Source organism: Lissotriton helveticus, chromosome 1_1 (genome assembly GCF_964261635.1).
Source record: "Lissotriton helveticus chromosome 1_1, aLisHel1.1, whole genome shotgun sequence".
NCBI lineage: Eukaryota > Metazoa > Chordata > Amphibia > Caudata > Salamandridae > Lissotriton > Lissotriton helveticus.
Window position 1 is genome coordinate 1116918545 of NC_136057.1, and position 19014 is coordinate 1116937558.

Sequence of the window (19014 nt, forward strand, 5' to 3'; positions counted from 1 at the left end):
CCGTGAATAAAAGGAATGGCTGGATGCATGCAACTTCACAAATTCAACAGGACAACTACAACATACAGTTACAGTATCCTCTTCACTTCTCCTTATCTTTTAAATGTTATTGTTGTGAACTTGAACTTCAACAAGTGTGACTGTGCGTTTGTTTGCTCTCTGCTTCAAATTCATCCCTCCAGCTATTTGATGCGTTTCTTTGCTATTTTTTAAACTAATTCAATGTACTAATAAGTGTTTATTCTCTCTGAGGGCAGAGAGGCAAGTGAAATTGCGTAATTACTGCAGCCCTGTACTGTCAAATTGTTTCTTCATATTTACTAGTAAGTTGTAGTATGTACTACTTTTCTGTAACCTAACCATCCATTTAGCAAACAACTTCATGCATGCAGTAGTGCACTTCCTTTATGTCCCTTAAAAGATTTATGGATATCTTCGAATCCAAAGATTTGTTTTTCTTCATTTGTTGTTTGCCCATGCTGTGTTTTTTTCCTCTCTCCACAAAACTTTCCCAAAAAACCCCATTCCCATCCAATTTTTAAACCCTAACCCTCTTCCCCCGGGCTGTGTGGTTTTTTCATTGAGGTGTGACTAAATGACAACAATAAATTCCACACACTTGTTGGGGAGGATAAGGTCAAAGCAACAGAAAAATCATTCAAATCAGAATTTATCATGTGCGCCATCGTGGATTGATCATCAACAACATCCTCCTCCTACACGTGATGAATCGAATGCTTAATGCTTACGTTGCTGTGTCCTTTGCCTTAATACTATTTCTTATAGTAGCCATACTCCACGCAACTAGTACTTATATTTTGAATACTTTAGCACTGCTTAGGCTACAATTTATGGCACAGTTCTCTAACGTACTATCTATCATACTGTTTCTAATGCTACGCTCAGGCCACTCAATGTTTCATATCCTATTTTTCCATATGCTGCTACTGCCAGTGTGTACCACTACTACTACCAGCACAACGATGATATTTCATCCGTCCAGGATTCAAGTCAACACTCAACCTTAATCGCCATTTGCCGTGCAGCCAGCCCTATGCCTAGCCCTATTCTCAAACACGAATCACAGGTAAGATAAGCATTTTGGGGAGGTAGAATAATGGGCTAGGACCCGGAGGAGAGGAGAGACTGACAGTTGTACTAGTAAAGTACTAGTAGAGCAATTGAATTTACTAACTCTGTTAGTGGCACTTTTGTACATTTTTGGACGTTTCGATAATTCATGCTGGTAAGTTTGAAGAAACCAAACGTACAGTAACCCCCGCTCACCACCACACAAAATAATATGAACGTGTATACTATGTTTAAGTATGTAAAATAAATGAACATATTTCCCCTAACAAAAATAAACTAACCCAACTCACCCCCCTCCCTGACCCCAACCAATGTCCAAATGTCCTTCTTCAAGTCCCTTTCCCTAACGCCCAATTCCCCCCCCAACAGTCTTTAAAAAAGGGGCAAGGGACAGTCACTTCCTCCGGCGGTGTCCTGTGGACAGGTGGTCCCGCAGCTCTTTGCGGAGATCCCGGAGCTGGTGCTGTTGCTTCTCTGCCAAGCGCTCCAGGTAGTCCACTCTCTTTCAGAGGCGGCGCAGACGTGCCATCCAGACTCTGGGGGGAGCTGTTGTTTTTGCTGCTGTGCGGCGGCAGCGGGAGGCTGTCGGGCCACGGTGCAGTTTCACTGAAGGCTGCTGGCTGGTGGCCCCGGGGGCAGTGGAGGAGGATGCATTAGTTGCCGCCTCCTCCTCCTGCTCCCGAGCCCACAGCCGCCGATATTCGGTGCAAAGGGCCTCCAGCTTACGGGCCCTGGCCAGGGCAGCCATCTCCTTCCGGGTGAGCTTTTTTTGTTGCAGAGCATCTATATGAAGAAAGAAAGAAAAACACTACAGCCAATAGTCTTTAACATTACCTCAAAATAATTCAACAGAAAGTTGTCTCACAGTAACACTAGCAACTTGCAAGCACAGTATAACATTTTGGCATGTATCTTTCCGCCGTCTTTGTAGGCCTGTGACATTAGTGGGAGTTTCAGAAATTCTACTAGCAGCACTATGGACTCCCTTCTACATAATCAGAGAGTCAGAGACTACACCAGTCTTCTTATTTTTTTCTCTTGTTTTGCAAAAGAAATTACTTGTACGTGAACTTGTGGTAGCCGGCATAATGCCAGCTCACTCAGCTTGCACCCAAGAAAAACAGACACAAGCCATGATGACGCAGACTCGCATTACTTTAAGCAGTACATGCAGGTGGGGATAGGGAAGCTCTTACTTTTCTATAGGGGTGGCACTGGCCATACTCAGTTACATCAAGGGCTACTGCTCAATGTAATTTATATTTCGCACTGCCCCCCCGGGCCTTGACTACTACAAAAGTAAAATGAAGATTATTCATTTCTGATCATATATCCTGCCGATCACATGATCTTTGCTTATATGAGGGATGACTTTAGGTGCTTCCAAAGTAAATGTCTATCATTCTTCTTCCTGTCTCAACTGTACCAAGTTTACTTTTGCTCAACAACCAACTAACACCCTTTTCATTTTATTTGGTAAACCACCGTCTAGACTTGCATTTGAGTTTGACCCAAATGATATATTGCAATGCACACCAAACATGCATTTTCTGATTCACCCACACAGGCAGTCATCTTTTCTTTCTCCTCCAACCACCTTTCTTCAAGCAGGCATGCATCTGATTCCTTCCTATCAGGCACTTCTGCCTGCATTCAAAAAACACGTATCATTCTTTACAGTCATAAATGTTACGACTCGCTCGTCCTTCCTTTCACCCTTCTTTCCCTTTTCGTTCTTCACATCCCTCAAGTTCATCTGATATGACTTGGCTTCACGATAAAAGTTTCCCAGCTGAGTTGAAGTCAAATAGAGGGGGCCATTGCTTATCCGAGAACTACCGCCGCTAATGCTATTGCTAAGTCAAGGTTGACTGTCTTCTCCGTGATTGGCAAAAATGTAGTTCTAAATTAGTAACTGTTCTTAACAGTACAGTGTACTTGTACTAGTGTACTGTCTACTGTACAGTACATCATACACTCCTTTGCGAGCCTACTCAAAAATGTCAATTAGTAAGGAGTATAATAACTTACCACCGTCCGCTGCCGCTGAGCCATCCCCCACAGCTCCTCCTGGTAGCACTTGTGGTGCTGCCGCATCACCCCCTGGAGTGGACCCCTCCGCACTGCTGGCCCCGGCACTGGTGGTGTTAGGTGCCGCATCCGATGTTGTGACGTCTAGAAAAAACATGTCATATTTTCAGATGCCATACACCACCCCCTATTTCTTCTCGGAATGGAAGAAAATGTTGATACATAACATAACCAATTTTTAATTATTGGGAATGAAAAAAAGTGACAGTTTTGGGGAGGGTGTTAACCTTTTATATGGTTAGCCATTAAATGCTACACTTTTTGGCACAACTGATGAATGCTTCCTTTTTAACGTGCCCCATTTTTCTAATTACAGACAGAAGATTCCATTGCCCTTCTGCCAACAGGACAATTCACCACCTACTCCTCATCACCAGCAGTACTTTAAGTACTTTAAAGAAGGTGGGGGCTCCCGCACAGTTATTCTAATAATTAGATTTATTAAGTTGAAGTATATTGATTCAAGGGAATGTTGTTTAAACTTTAACGTCATCTATCACCAGTGCTCGCTCGAAATACTGCGCTATTAAAAATAAAGAAATAGGGTTTTTATTTCTTATTTGAAAATAAAATTTTAAAACTAACAAACACAGTTTTAGTTCACGTGTGAGTGAGCGGAAGGGTTTGAACTACTGCACTTTGCAGGCATGTTTCCGTGACTCTGATAGGTCGGGACTCGGCGGTAGTCTTCTTCTGTTCTTCTGGGTCATAATCATTGGTGAGACACACTAGATAGTTGGTCAGGGGATTGGGGGTTCAACTTCTGTTCGGACTGAGGAATGTGGAAAGTCGAACAGCACCTATCATCAACAATGTCCTATTTCTCTTGTCCATACTTCTGTATGTGCAGAATAGTCCCTGAAACACTAGTGGTATGGTATGTGCTCCTATCAAATCAAAAAAGCCAACTACTAGCTTATTCTTGGTGGACACATTGACATTTTGTTGTTGGAAATTGTCAAAGCACTTACATTAAGAAGACTGGAATAGACAGCAAGGGCAACCTAGAGGACTGCACTCAGTGTCTAGAGCTATTGCTGGATCAGAGTTTTGTTTAACACCGTTTGCCGACTGGGCACGCTTATCTACCTACACAGACCGACTCATAATAATAGTAAATAGTAGTAGCACAGAGAGTGATGGTAGAGGCAGGATAAGAATGTAGAAACAGACTAGAAGAAGATCAAAGACTATTTTGTAAAAAATAGAATTAGGAAACAGTTTGTAATGAATAGGAGCTGTAAAAGTTAGGGAAGTATAAGTATTAATATAACAATAGAACAACTTACTGGGGCCAGCAGAAGAGCCTGCAGAGGACCGATCCTGCTGCTCACCTCGTTCCGCCGGAGTCTCTGTTGTGGTGGTCTCCTTGCCCCAGGGAGGTGCTGATGATCATGAAATAAACACAAACATGGATGATTGTTTTTTTGAAATATTTGATTTCTTTGACCACAATCTAAAATTATCTCGGAGAAACAAATTACCAACAATTGCACTACATGTATTGACCTATCTGATCTGGTCAACTAGGAGGATAGTACAGTATTGCTGGATTCGTAGACCGTCTACTAGGAAAGTTATGTAAATCACTAACTACACCAACAACAAAAAGGTTCAACTACGACTGCCAGCACTCAGCAGCACGCGACGTGACACAGTCCGTCATCATGATTGCAGACCACTAAAAAATGTCCTACTACTATATAACAAGTCATAAATAATATACTCAACCTATCAATCCACCACTATCTCTTCTTAGTGGCAGCAGGAGTACAAAGGAAGGGCTAGTCTTGAGTCTCTAGTCTCTCTAGCATTACGCCGTTCTGCTCTCAAATGAGCACAAAGTTGCAAACAAGTAAGCATAGTAGCAACGCCACTGAGCAGGTGAGCACCTGCAATCAGAGAAGCTATTTAAACATTAATTTACCTGCAACGTAATTGAATCAGCAGCATTCTTGCTCTTCGGGAAAAACATATATTAGCAATATAACACAGAGCAGAAGAAAACAAAGTAGTTATTAAATAGCTACTCACCAAGGCCAGGGATCTCCACACCTAGCAGGTGGAGCAGGTCCTGCTCCCGGTCAAGGAGGTCCGACCACTGAAGCGTCGCTTGCTGGTAGGTGCGCCGGACCCCCGTCTCCCTACGCATGGCCCGGCACACCTTATCCCACAGCTGGCGATGCTCCCGGAGGCTATAACCTAAACCGAGCCTACCCCCTGCTACCACGGTCTTCGGGAGGTGGCGCTGCACATAGAAGGTGAGTGCGGCCACCTCCATTGCACTAAAGACTTCCTTGGCCTGTACATTCTCCGCCCTCAAGCGCCCCCAAGGGAGCCGGCTACGGCGTGCGGGACCCTTCCCTTTTGACTAGCTGGCTCCCTTTGTCATGGTCCTGGGCGAAAGAAGAAAAGAATAGGGAGTAAAAAAATTAAGAATATAAAAGAGAGAGCTAAGCAAAAAAAGTAATCATTAAAGTAACGAAAAGTTGGAAAAAACACAAAATATAGATGTAGAAAAATAGAGAGATAGATAATGAGCAAAAAAGATTTAAAAAAGTTCAAAGAAACAAAGGATTGCAAAGATTAGGGAAGGGTTGAAATAGCATGCCCAGAACCATAGCAATGAATGAAAAACAAGATGGCCGCGCCCATTGAGGACCACGTGGGTAAGTTTGCGCGATATTTTTCTCGTGAACATGCAAAAATGGACGCAAACACGTAATTGCGGCCCGCACGTAGGAAATGCACAACGCGAGCATGCAACTGGCACCCGGAACCGGAAATACACAACGCGAACACATGAAACAAGATGGCCGCGCCAATGTACGACCGCATGGGTAACTTTGCGGTCATTGCGAACACGCAAAGCGCCCCACGAACACAATTTCCCCGCAAATTCAATTTCGCGTGAATTCGCGTACCGCAAATTTGCAAATTTCGCCCATACTTACTCAGCAGTCTATCCATCATTGTTCCTTTTGCTATACATGATGATGGCAAAAGATGAAGACCCCAAGCTGCCCCGCCAGGGAAAGCCAGGCCACTTCACAGAAGTCCAGAGTCCACAGGCAGAGGCCACAGATGCAACACAACCCAAGCCAAACACAGCAGTGCTGCTTCAAGCAATACAGTCCTGGAGAGATATGTTGGAAAATAAAATAGGAGAGGTATGCTCGGAGGTGGGACTTTTGTGATAAGATCTCCATTAGGTATCGAAGGGGGGGTGGTGGAGGTGGAAACGTGTGTCATAGAAGTGGAAGACACACTACGAGATCTCCAGAAGGGAGTGACAGAACTCTGCACCACTAACCTGGAAGTAATATGGCATGAAGAAACAACCTCCACTTTATCAGATTTCTGGAGGGGGTGGAGGGAGCCACTGTGCCATTGTTCCTAGCGAGCTGGCTCAAGGACATCATTTCACCTAAACATTTCTCAGCATGCCTTGTCATTGAGCAGGTGCACCAGGCACTAAGTGTAAGGCCACCTGTCAGAGCACCTCCTAAGCTGATAATAGGGAAGTTCCTCAACTCCCTGGATAGAGATAGGATTCTGCAAGAGGTGTGCCAAAAAGGAGAAGTCAGGCATGCAAATGCTAAAATAACGGGATTCCTGGACTACAGCCAGGAAGTCTAATGTCATAGACTAAGGTTCGATTCCGTTAAAGCCAAGGTCAGAGCCCTCCGAATACAGTACATGCCTCTTTTCCCTGCAAAACTAAAAGTTATTTACTCAGGAAAGACACAATTCTTTCATACCCCAGAGGGCCTGGGTGGAGGAGAGGACAATTCTACACCCCAAAAGGCACCTGATTCGGCACGATAGCCAGCGCCACGCTCAGAGTTCAGACTTAGGGTCCCCGGGCCGAGGAAATGCAGAACACCCTGCAGCCTGAGAGGTGCTAGCAAGGGCAAAAGACGCATTGATGGCATGAGAAACATCAGGAAAAGGAGGTGACAGGGATCAAAGTTGGAAACACATCAGTGGAAGCCCACTCAGACCCTGAAGAGGCCTGGCTGTCCTGAAGGTCTGAGAGCATGTACCCTTTGGCTGCTGAAATTAACGCCATGGAGCAGGATGCAGAGACTGGCCTCCAACCACCACCGGACAAATTGCTAGATCTGGATGTGAATAAGTCTGGAACAGGCACTTAAATTCTGGCAGTAGGGGCTGAGAACTGAATGTTTAATGCTCATGAACATTGTTACATGGGTTGAAGGTTCTTAGGAACTACGCTGTTGGACGATGAGTAGTTCCTTGAGGGGTGGATGACGGACCTCTCCATCTTCTCCGGCACACCTCTGTTTCTCCTAGATGAGCTGGTATGGTGTTTAGGACAGGCTGATGGAGTTGGAAAGGGGGGTTGTTTGGGGGCATTATAAGTTATAATTGAGTTTTTGTTATTGTTTTTTGTTAGTCATGTTTGCCACTCAGGGATGCAGACCACAAAGGGTACAGAAAGATGTCATGAGAGGGATCTCAGGTAAAGAAAAATCTATATTATTTTTGCTCAGACAAATAAAAGAAAGATCATTTCAGATTTGTTCAAATGTGAACAAATCAGCATGCTCCCTCTACTTGCAAACAGCAGTAACTTTGGCATAGAGGTATGTTTTTACTTTCCTTTTAAAATACTCACTACACATTAGCTGATAAAAAGCCAATGGGAGGGAGCAATTGTAATTAGAAGAGCAAACGTCCTTGACTAAAGAACAGAAACATAATAAAGTTTAGGGGAATTCAATTAAAAGGTGAAGAGTAAATGGGAAAGAATAATCGAACTTGAGAGGAAAAAGTTTTTAACTCATTTTTGAGTTTGAGGACTACACTCATTATTTTAAATATATTTGTGATAATTTCACCCCTCTCATAGCTGGAATTGGAAAAACCCGCTCTCTAGTTTCATGTACTATTTGTCTACATCACAATCTCTAGCTAAGTGATGCAGGCTCTTATGAAGCAGTTTGGGCTCCGAATTAGGAGGCAATGCACATGGCTTGGCTTGAGTTGATGTGACCTTTCAGGGCCTAATTAACAAAGATAAATTTACACATTGAGGGCCTGACTCATATACTGCATATTGTCGTATTTAAAGTAGTAATACAGTAGTACTACTTCCATACTAACATCAATCAATCAATCAATCAATTCAATCAATTAATCAACCAGTAATCTTAAAAAGCGTGACTACTAACCAGTGAGGGTCTCAAGGAGCTCAGTGGGGGGTCTGCAGTTTAGTCAAAGATACCAGACACAAGAGAGAAAAGCAGCCAGGGAATTTAAAGCTGCACCACCTGGACTAGTCACTTAAATCAATGAAAGAGGGATGTTGCCCACCTCAATGGTCAACTGCCAGTAGACCATCAGGTAAGAAATAGTTTTACACAAGAATCTTTTGAGGCAACACATATATCTAAGTTAAATTACAATCAGTAGTACGTATTTCACATAGAGTTAAAACTCGTAGTTATTCATTGTTGAAGTCAATCTTGACCATTATTGTGCATTTTTTAGAGTCGCAGCCAAGGCGTTTCACCTAACAAGGCTTCATCAGGACAAGAAAGATATGATGTGCATCAAAGGAGCGTTGTACGAAATGTACTTCTTCACAGACAAAATGTATTGATCAGCAATTTCCTCATGTACTAATTAGTCTCATAAGTGAGCCCAGCAAAGAAAACATTTGGTCCTGGCACCGCTTTCACATAAATACTAATGCCCCACACGTCTCCATCATCCACTACTTCCGATCCTCTCCTGATATTTCAAAGAGAGTGTCTGTCCACTACACCACGCTCTCCTAGGAGTGTTATCTCAGTACGACATCTGCCATTCGTATTCAGTACTCCCGGCAAACAAGTACATTTTTTTTGTTTTATTAGGGAAGAGGGCCACGTGCCCCCCCCTTTCCTGGGCCTATATCGATCCTGAGGACCCCATCCCCCATGGAAAGGCCTTTTTAAATGGTAAAGGTGGGCCGCACAGCCTCCTCCCCGGCCAATTTTGGCCCCAGGTGCCTGGCTTTTTCCTTGTGTTTTGAAATTTAGGGGGGCCGGGGCGCAAGGCCCCCAAACCCGATCCGATATTAGCCCCAGGGACTCAAATCCCCAGGTCCCAGACTTTTTGTTACATTCATTTGCTTACAGAGGGGATGTAGGAAAGTAGGATCTGCTTTCATGGTTACCCCCACTTTTTGCTGGTGTCTTTGTGTCATTACGCGATAACTATGTATAAACTGGCTGTTACAAACTCTGTGTTTGGTATCGAACATGTTGGAATCATAGCCCAATACATTAAACAGTGTTGGAGGTATGTTTCCATGCACTGTAAAGCTCTTCCAGAAAGCCCTCAGTGCTCCCGGTTCCAGCCATCTAGACCTGAACAGCAAACTATGGCTGCTGCCGACCAGAAACACGATTCTGCTCTCCTGCTGCTGAGCCAAACTCGAGCAGGGAAAGGCAGAACAATGGGTTTCATGTCACAGGTAGGTGTGACCACCTCCCATACAGGACTTAGTGTATTGGGCCAGAGTGGGGGCTCTTGCCAGCACCACTAGGCTGCTTTGAAGGGCACATTTGGTACCCGCCTTGCAATCTCCAGCTGGAACCAGTTCAGGGAGGTATTGGCTCCCGCCCTGTCATGAAACTGGACAAAGAACATGGGAGTATCCTCCCTACTGTCCAGACCCTCCTGTAGGATGGACCCCTGAATCCTCCCAACCCTTTCTTTTTGAGGTACTCAAGGGCTTACCTGTAAGTGGTTCCTTCGATTCATCGTGAGACTAGATTCAGATCCAAAACCACTTCATCTTCAACCGTGTGGGTACTTTGGACTTCATTGGACTTCGCTTTGGGAACCGAGACTGCAACTGCGAAGGCTTCTGCTGCTCCTGGTCTCGCGTCCTGCCAGTCTTCTGGGTCATCTGCGCCTGTGGTCCCTATAGGTTTTTCTACAGGCCTTTGGACATCCAAGACACCCGAAAGAATCTCCCTTGAAGTGAAGGAGTCACTCCCATGCATCTGCAGGTACTGCAACAAAGCTGACCTGTCTGCTGTTCCTGAGCTCCCACGGACTCTGAAAGGTTCAGCAACACAGGTGGTGGTTCTGCAACTCTCAGGAGACCTGCACTTTCCTCATATCAAGTTTGAAGCCAGTATGCCTTTTGGAACTGCTGGAGCAGTACCGCTGTGCACCGCATCAGCGTATGCACCCGGCTTCCCTGGTGTAGGTATCCTGCTTCCTGGGGTATCTCCAACCTTCCATCTTCCACTGGGTTTCTTCAGGGTCCTCTGGGAAGGTCCTTCTTCTTAAAAACTGCAACCATGACTCACCCATTGACTTATATTGAGCACACAGTTGTGTTCCAACTTGGCACACGGCCTCCGCAGGGTTCCTAGGTACTTACCTTGGGGGGTTCCTTGGTTCCTTGACTCTTCTACGTCTTCTGGGTCCAGTCTTGACTTAGGTTGTGGTTTGCATTCCAGTATGTTAGTGTAGGGTTGGTCTACCCCTGGAGACCAGTTTAATTGTGCTACTTACATGTTCTATTATCGAAGTATTGTGTGTATTGTGATTATATCTCTGGGTAGGAGATATTGCAAAGTGTTACTGAGTGTTTACAATATACATATTTGTATAACTACACTGTCTAGTTCTTTTAAATGTAACCTACACTATATGATTAGTACTGGTAAACAAGCTGTGTTATGCTCCTTCTGGACAAAGCCTGAAGGCTGCTGTCCACAGCTACCACTTAGCGAGCTTTCTATGGTTGTCTAAGAACACTAAAATCACCATAAGAGTTGTCTGGATTAGTACAGGGTGCTACACTTACATAAGCGAGCACCATGTACTAAGCCATCTTCCTACGTTGGAGGAGGGCTCTGCTCCCCACCTCTCTGGGCGAATTTCAGCCCCAGAGACCCCATTCCCTGGGGCCTAGCCACATGCAAATGAGGGAGGGGGGACATGCGGCCCTCCTCCTTGGGCAGATTCCAGCTCCGGGGACCCTAACTCCCAGTGCCCAGCCTCTTTATTCTGGGTGCACTGGCCCTACCAAGGACACCCAGTTACCTTTGTTGGGGACTGGGAGGGGAGCCTCAAGGCCTCCAGGGTCCCCGTCGACCCCTGCCTCCTGTTGCAGGTGACATTGCTTTGACAGAGAGCGAGCGGCTAAACATGCAGCTTCTTGTGTGTCAAAGCAAATGTCCTCTGTTTCCTTGCTCAGATCTCCGCCTGCAGAGAAACAGATGACACCACAGCTCTGTTTCTGCTTGCTGACAGCAGAGTGTTTGCTCTTACTTGGCAGGAGCTGTCAAAGCTATTACCTGGAGCTGGGTGCCCAGGTACATAGCAGCAGCGGGCTCTGGGAGGGGGTGGCGGTAGCCAAGGCCATTGTTGGCTCCATGAGCTGGGCACATGCGGCCCCCTTCCTTGCCAAGATTCTGCCCAGTGGAGATGGTGGTCGCTGGGGCATGGCCCCCCCACATCCATATTTTAAAGTGCTTTGGGGAGGTGGTTTCCCCGAGGTGGCTGGTGGTCTGCGTGGCTCCCCATTCAATGTTACAAGGCCCTGGGCTGCGGGGATCCTTGCAGCCACCTGCACCCAACTGAAAACAGCCCAGAGGAGGTGGTGGTCATCGGGGATGCGGGTGGGCCACACGGGCTCCTCTGCATTATAATTGTTTGCCTCAGGGAGGTGGTGGTCCTCGGGTCTGTGGGGGGGCCACACGGGCCTGCATAATGTTTTATAATTTTTCCCACATATTTTAAAAAACATTTATTAATTAAAAAGGGAGGGGCACCGTGCACCCCCGCCAGGCCAATCTCGGCCCCTGGAACCCAAACCCCCGGGCCAGGCCTCCACTCTGGGTCTGCTAGTCCTACCCCGGGCACCCACTCTTATCTGTTGGGTGTCGCAGGTGGCACCTCAAGGCCCCCACTATCTCTGACTGCTCCCCACGTCCTGCTGGAGCCGGCATGCAGCTCCCTCTGTCCAAAAGCAATTCTGCTCTGCTTTCAGCAAGAGAGAGCATTTTTCATGCTCTCGCTTTCTGAAACTGGAGCAGTGTTTACTATGGCTTTCTCCGGCAATGCCATAACAAACTGCAATATCCTGGGATTGAGCACTCAGGGACATTGCTGGAGCTGGCCCTGTGGGGTGGCGGTCCCCAGGGCAATCTAGTGCTCCAGGAGGGGACTATGCGGCCCCCCTCCCATATTCAAATTTGCTCTGGGGTGGTTCCCAGGGCTGGGGGTCTGCAACGGACTCCCTCCATATACATAATTTGAGCTCAGGGGAGGTAGTGGTCCCCAGGGATGGCCCCACGCATTTCTATTCATGATTGCTCCAGTAGGTGGAGGTCCCTGGGGCTGCAGGGAAACATGTGCCCCCGCCCTCCGAATTTCTAATTTGTAGCCCCAGGGAGGTGGTGGTCCACAGGGCTGTGGGATGGGCCAGAGCCCCCCCAGATTAATATTTAATTTAGCCTTGGGGAGGTGGCACTCCCCCAGGGCTACGGGGAAGCTGGGTGGCCCCTGTATTTGTCACATCTAGCTCCAAGGAGGTGACAGTCCCCGGGGCTGCATGGGAGGCCATAAGGTCCTCCCCCGCATTAATCTTATTAAATAGCCCCGGTAATGGGTGGTCCCCGAGTCTGCTGGGGGCAGTGCAGGCCCCCCTCATTGCTTTACAATGTTGTGCCCTGGGGAGGGGGCAGTCCCTGGTGCACAGAGAGTGCCACATGGGCACCCATTACTATAAAAACTGCTCCCGGGACCTGGTCCACATGCAGGCCTATATTTTTTGAAGCGCGGGAGACCAGGAGTAGTGGATCCAGCATTACCTCCACCATTTTTTATTAAATGCTTTTTTTCCCCTTCGGGGCGGGTCCCTGTTGGATACCCCATGAAACCTAGGGGGCCAGGGTTATTCTACCCTTCCCGCTTTTGTTTTTTTAAATCTTTTTTCTGTGACTCATTCAACTAGGTCACAAAATTGCTGCCAACACTTTCTGGTTTGAAGTGTTGGAAGCCAATCAGATCACAGCACGAGATAGGGAGGGGTCACGGATGCGCACCACTTCCCTATATATACAGCTGAAAATTTCTTTAAATTTCTCTCCAACTACTGAACGGATTTAACCCAGATCTATTGACTGGGGTGAATATTTGATTTGCTCTGCATTTCGTCCATCATCTGTGTGTCTTTTGCTTTCTCGCCCTCAGTGCATTGGTCCCGGGCTCACTGTGTCACTGGATTCAGGCTAGCCAGTGTGATATAGGGTGATGCCCCAAAACATGGCCCAGGATGCTTGTTTCTGGTCCAGGGAGGACCTGGCTTGGCAGTTCGGTCTGGACTGTTCCCATGAGGCACAGGGTCGAGACTGATTTGCATATGGCTGAGTCTAAGCTGGGGTGGCATGGTGAACAAAAGAACAATGGTTTTAAACCAGATCTATTGACTGGGGGTGAATGTTTGATTTGCTCTGCATTCTGTCCATCACCTGTGTGTCTTTTACTACTGAACAGATTTACACCAAACCACAAAAGGGCACATCCCTGAACCAACATCTACCTCCCTGCAAAATGTGGTGCATTTTCATTCAGCAATTCGGGCTGTAGCTATATCTCAAGGTCCTATAGGATTTAACTTGCATTGCAAGCCGCATTCACACAGATACCTGCGTGAAAGTGGACCATATTTACAAAGCAGCGTTAAGCCACAAAAAGTGGCTTAACGCCAATATTTTAAATATGGTGCAGGGCATTGTGCCACCGGACCATCAAACAAAGTGTTACTCTGGTGGTGCAATAGCCTTGTAAATATGACTCTTAGGGGCATATTCTCAAGGACTTATCGTCAAGTTAGCTGCACTTTATCACATGCTGGTGCTAACAGCCGATATCACCAATGTACCTGCGATAGCAGCACCAAAAAACATCTCCAAAGATAAACACCGCCAACTAATGATATGCAGCGTAGGCGTTCCTGTGCAAAAATCCGCGACAACACCACTTTGCAACATTCTCAATGACCAGCCAGATTGGCGATAAGGTCACAAAACATGCAACAAGGTGCGTTAGCAGCAGGGATTTAACACCTGCACTTACCTAGTGTAAAGTCGGATGACAACCTGCACCATAAAAGGGAGCCCAGCCCAGAGCCACACCTGAAGAACAGCAGATGCCATGGAGCTACTGATCATGCAGCTTGGAGCCCCAAGAGGGCCACACACCCATCGTCACAACCCCCAAGCCAGCCCTATCATCACAACTGTCTGGGATGCCATCATCAGCTTGGTACCCCAGCACCTTTACTTCCCCACACTGCGCAGGAACACGTGTTGGGGGAAATTAACTGCACACATGTCCTACTTGTGCCCCCTGCCAACACTGCACACAATTACCGTAACGGAAAGCACAAGCATTCCATCAATGTGCAGGCAATAGTGGACCACCGAGGACTCTTCACCAATGTCGTCACCAACTACCCAGGCAGTCTGCATGATTCCTACATCTTCCGACAGTCCATCATCAACCAGCGCTTTCAGGATGGCACTTACAGAAATGCACTGCTCACTGGTGAGTACCTAATGAACACACCACGCACCTCAACTCCATAATCATGCAACTCACAAATCTGGGAATGCAGACGTTACAAATTCACATACAACAAGCCAAACAGCATGCCCACCTACCAGACATGACAGCACAATTTACTGTGGTAACCTGGGCTAGCCATGTACATAAGCCATCATCGGCATGGCACCTCAGCCACACAATAGCAAATTGTGGGTAGAGGTGGGAACCAGGCATGTGCGAAGGAGGCAAGAGACCCATTAATGAGAATGTAGACAATGCCAAGTGTGGCGTGGATGTGCTGGCCAGACTGCAGCATGCAGACCACAGACATCCATTTCAACCTACACTGCTGGTGTTTGGAGTGTAGTGGACATTGAACGCAACCATGTTACCTCAGCCAGTGTGGAAGATATTGGAAATGTAGCTTGTTATGTCCCCCCGGTAAGCGTGAGCGGAGTGGGCTGGCCCGGCATATGCCACGCTAGCGTAGGGCTGTGAATAAAAAGCACATAGCTTTGGGCGTGATTCTCTTCCGGAATGGTCAACATGTCTGCCAGGGCGGCGCCTCTCACCCCGCCACGAGGCCAACGGCGCAAACGGTGTTGCCTGCGATCCTGTGTGCCTGCTTCTCCCCAGGCCGCTGGTCCCCAGACCTGTCTTGCCCACCCCTGCACACCCAGGCATCACTGCTCACCTGCCAACACCGGCGTTTATCAAAGATGGCCCACCACATGCTCCAAGCCCGAGGCCCGCGACCATGGCAGCCTCCTCAGACCATCACGACCTCCACCACACAGGTCCCCAGCACTCCTTTCTCATCGACGTACTCAACCACTTCCATCGGCCTACACTGCAGTCTAGTAGGTCACACATTTGTAACTGAGTCTTGATATCATGATGGCCGAGTTCGTATGTTCATGGGATGTTTGATATCTCTGTACTCCCTCGATGTGGTGTCACCAGCTCTGTGTATAGCATTCCAACGACATGTGTTTGTGGTCCCTTGTCTGGCTACTTCCCTCGGCCTACACTGTGGTCAAGTAGGTTACACATTTGGACCTAAGGCTTGATTTCTCAATGGCAGAGTACATATCATTGTACGCAAGGAGAGGAGTAAGAGGAAGACGCAGTTCAGTCCGGAGGAAAAAAGGATCCTTGTTACGGAGGTGAAAGAACACTACCAACAACTGCTCTGGTGCCACTAACTCTGTGCATCGCTAGCCAACGACACGTGGCTGTGGGCCCCTGCTGACAGCTGCCTCCGGCCTACACTGCGGCCAATTAGGTAACACATTTGAACTGAGTCTTGATTTATTTATGGCAGAGTTTATATCATTGTACTGGCCTCATTGCAGACTGCATCCCCTTTCAGCACTGGTGCCACTAACTCTGCGCCCCGAAATTCATGGACACTCTCTGGTTTGAACTTTGGTGGCGTCTGAGTCTATGGCCTGGGGGTTGTCTTCATCCTCATGTAGCTGATACTGGCTTGGTGGTAACAATTAGTCTGTAGCATTTATCTCCTCCATATTGCCTGTTTCTGCTTGGTTCTGCCCTCTGCATCATGCCCTGGAAGAACACCTTCCATTGTCCCCCGAAATACTCTGCGACATTCTCCTTGGACATTGACGAGAACCCGCTTAGCTCTCGTGGTCCTACTTCAGTGCACTGCAAGTCACCATCCCGAGGTGGTGTGCCTGTGCCGGCGCCTGTGCATCCGGGGCCACTAACTCAGTGCAACTCAAGTTATGGACCCTAACTGTTTGAACTTTGAATTTCTGATTGTCTGATCACTGTTGGAGTTGTTGCAAGCCCCAACCACCCCCTGAGGGGTGGCTTACAGTGGCTTACACTCTCCCACACCCATCCAGCACAGGTGTCACTGGACATGTGACCCTGGCAAAAAAAGGGTCTGGGCACACGTGCCCTTAGCCAGTCCCACAAACTATCTAAGTGTGTCAGAGTGGTCATTATGTATGCATGAGGGTCCCAGGCCGTACCACATTACACTGTGCTGTGTACAGCGGATGCAACCATGTCACCTCAGGCAGTGGGGTAGGCCTGGGCCATGTAGCTGTGTCGTGTCCCCCTGTAAGCGTAAGCAGAGTGGACTGGCGTACGACAGTCCAGCGTAGGGGTGTGGTTCATCAACCTGGGGCTCTGGGCATGGTTAAGTTTTGGCCTTGCCAAGGAAGTAACTAATGCATGTGTCTCTGTTGTAGTGTCGGCACCACCCGTCCAGCAATGGACAATGTTGCAATGTAGCATGCCCCCGGAGTGCGGGCATGGCCGAAGGGTTAAATGAAGCTGCGCAAACCTGCTCAAGGTCCGGGATCATACATGCCAACTGTTTTGTGTGTCGCTATTACCGCAGCATAAGTCAAAGGTCTACCCTCAACCGCATCACGGTTCAGCCAGCCATCAACTCTACATCTGTGTCCGCCATGTCCTTACCATAGGCCTACACACATGTGGCCACTCACCTTCAACGCACAACATCACAGTGTCGATGTCAGGCTTATGGACATGTGCAGACAAGAATGACAATGGTGTACCGTAGGAGTGCAAGTGATGCAACTGCGCTGAGTACACTAGTAAAAAGGGTCAGGGAGGGAGGAGCAGCAGTGAGGCTACGTAATACACATCGATGCCGCTCCTTTGCTGCAAGCAATACATGTCAAACAGGAATCACTAAGTCACACCTATCATACACCAATGAACCAGTGAGCCTGCCAACACATCATGCAGAACCAACTATTGACTCATGTCTCTCTGCACTGTCACAGGTGATCAAGGATTTGCACTCTGCCCTTGGATGATGACACCTCTCCGAGCCCCGAACACACAGGCCCAGAGGCAGTGCAATACAGCCCACAAATGCACCAGGGGCATCATGGAAAGCACATTTGGCGTGTTGAAGTTATGTTTCAGGTGCCTAAACATCACAGGTGGAAGGCTCCTGTACAGCCCAGACAATGTGCGCAAGTTGATCGTTGCATGTTGTGTGTTGCACAACATATGTGTACACACCAATCCCCCATGGATACAAGTGTCAGATGCACCGGACGATGATGAGTAAGATAAGGCAGGTGGACCACACCCCACTGCAGCCGCAGCAGGAATAGCCCGTAGGAACACCATCATTGACAATTTCTTCACATGAGCACGTCACATTGTCACAGTCCTAAGCAATCATGGGACAGTACAAAATACCCACAGGCACAGCATGTGAAATAAATTCATTATAACACATATTCCCTGAGTGCATGTCACTCCTCTTTTCAAGCACATCACTCTGACAAGTGTAAGTGTAACATGTAGTGATAATAATCTCATAATTTGAAAATAGATGGTGGGTGTATCACCTCTGTACAGAGAGGCAGTTTAGGGTGTCATGTATTCGAAATGCCATTTCTGTGTCACAGATAGTACGGAATCCCACTCATCAGCGTTTCACATGTGTCCCAAATCGTTACATATAGGCTATCATTTCAGACCTACAAGTGACAACAGGGCTTCTTTTGGGGTCAAATATGTACCACCACGATGCAAGTCCCACAACATGAGCAGCATGGATGTAAGGGGGAGTTACTGCCCGTACATTCGTCCCTGCTTTCATACTTGAATGATCATAGACATGGCAAGTGTGTGTGTCTTAGAATGTATTATTCACGTACATTGGAGTGTTGAAGCTGTGTTAGTACTGGGCTATGCAGAACACACTTTACAATGTTGCCCTGTGGAGGGCCAGCCAGAGTACTTTAGGGATTGACAAGTTACTCGGAAGGGAATGAGTCCAGTCCGCAGGCTGATTGCTGTGTTATTGTTGAGCAAACAAAATATGGCAGTCCATGTCGAGGTGCAAGGTGAGTGTTGTAGAGTGTATCGGAGGACGGTGGAAGGTGTTATTCCAGGGCATGAAGCAGAGGGCAGAACCAAGCAGAAACAAGCCATATGGCGGAGATGAGTGCTACTGCTTCCTTCTTACAACTAGGGCAGATTCATCCTCATCTTCGTCCTCTGACGTTTTATGTGCCTCACATGTGGGTGGTGGTGTTTGGTCTGCAGCACTGTGTGACCCTGACACATCAGGGGCCTGGGGATGTGAATGTAGAAGTAGCAGCAGCATTCATCTGCGCAATGTTTTGTGGCATCACTCCCGTGGTAGCCATTCTTTGCGCCTGCATCCGCTTCATGTTCTCCATGACCCTCCTTATGTTTCCCATATCACGTATGACATCACTG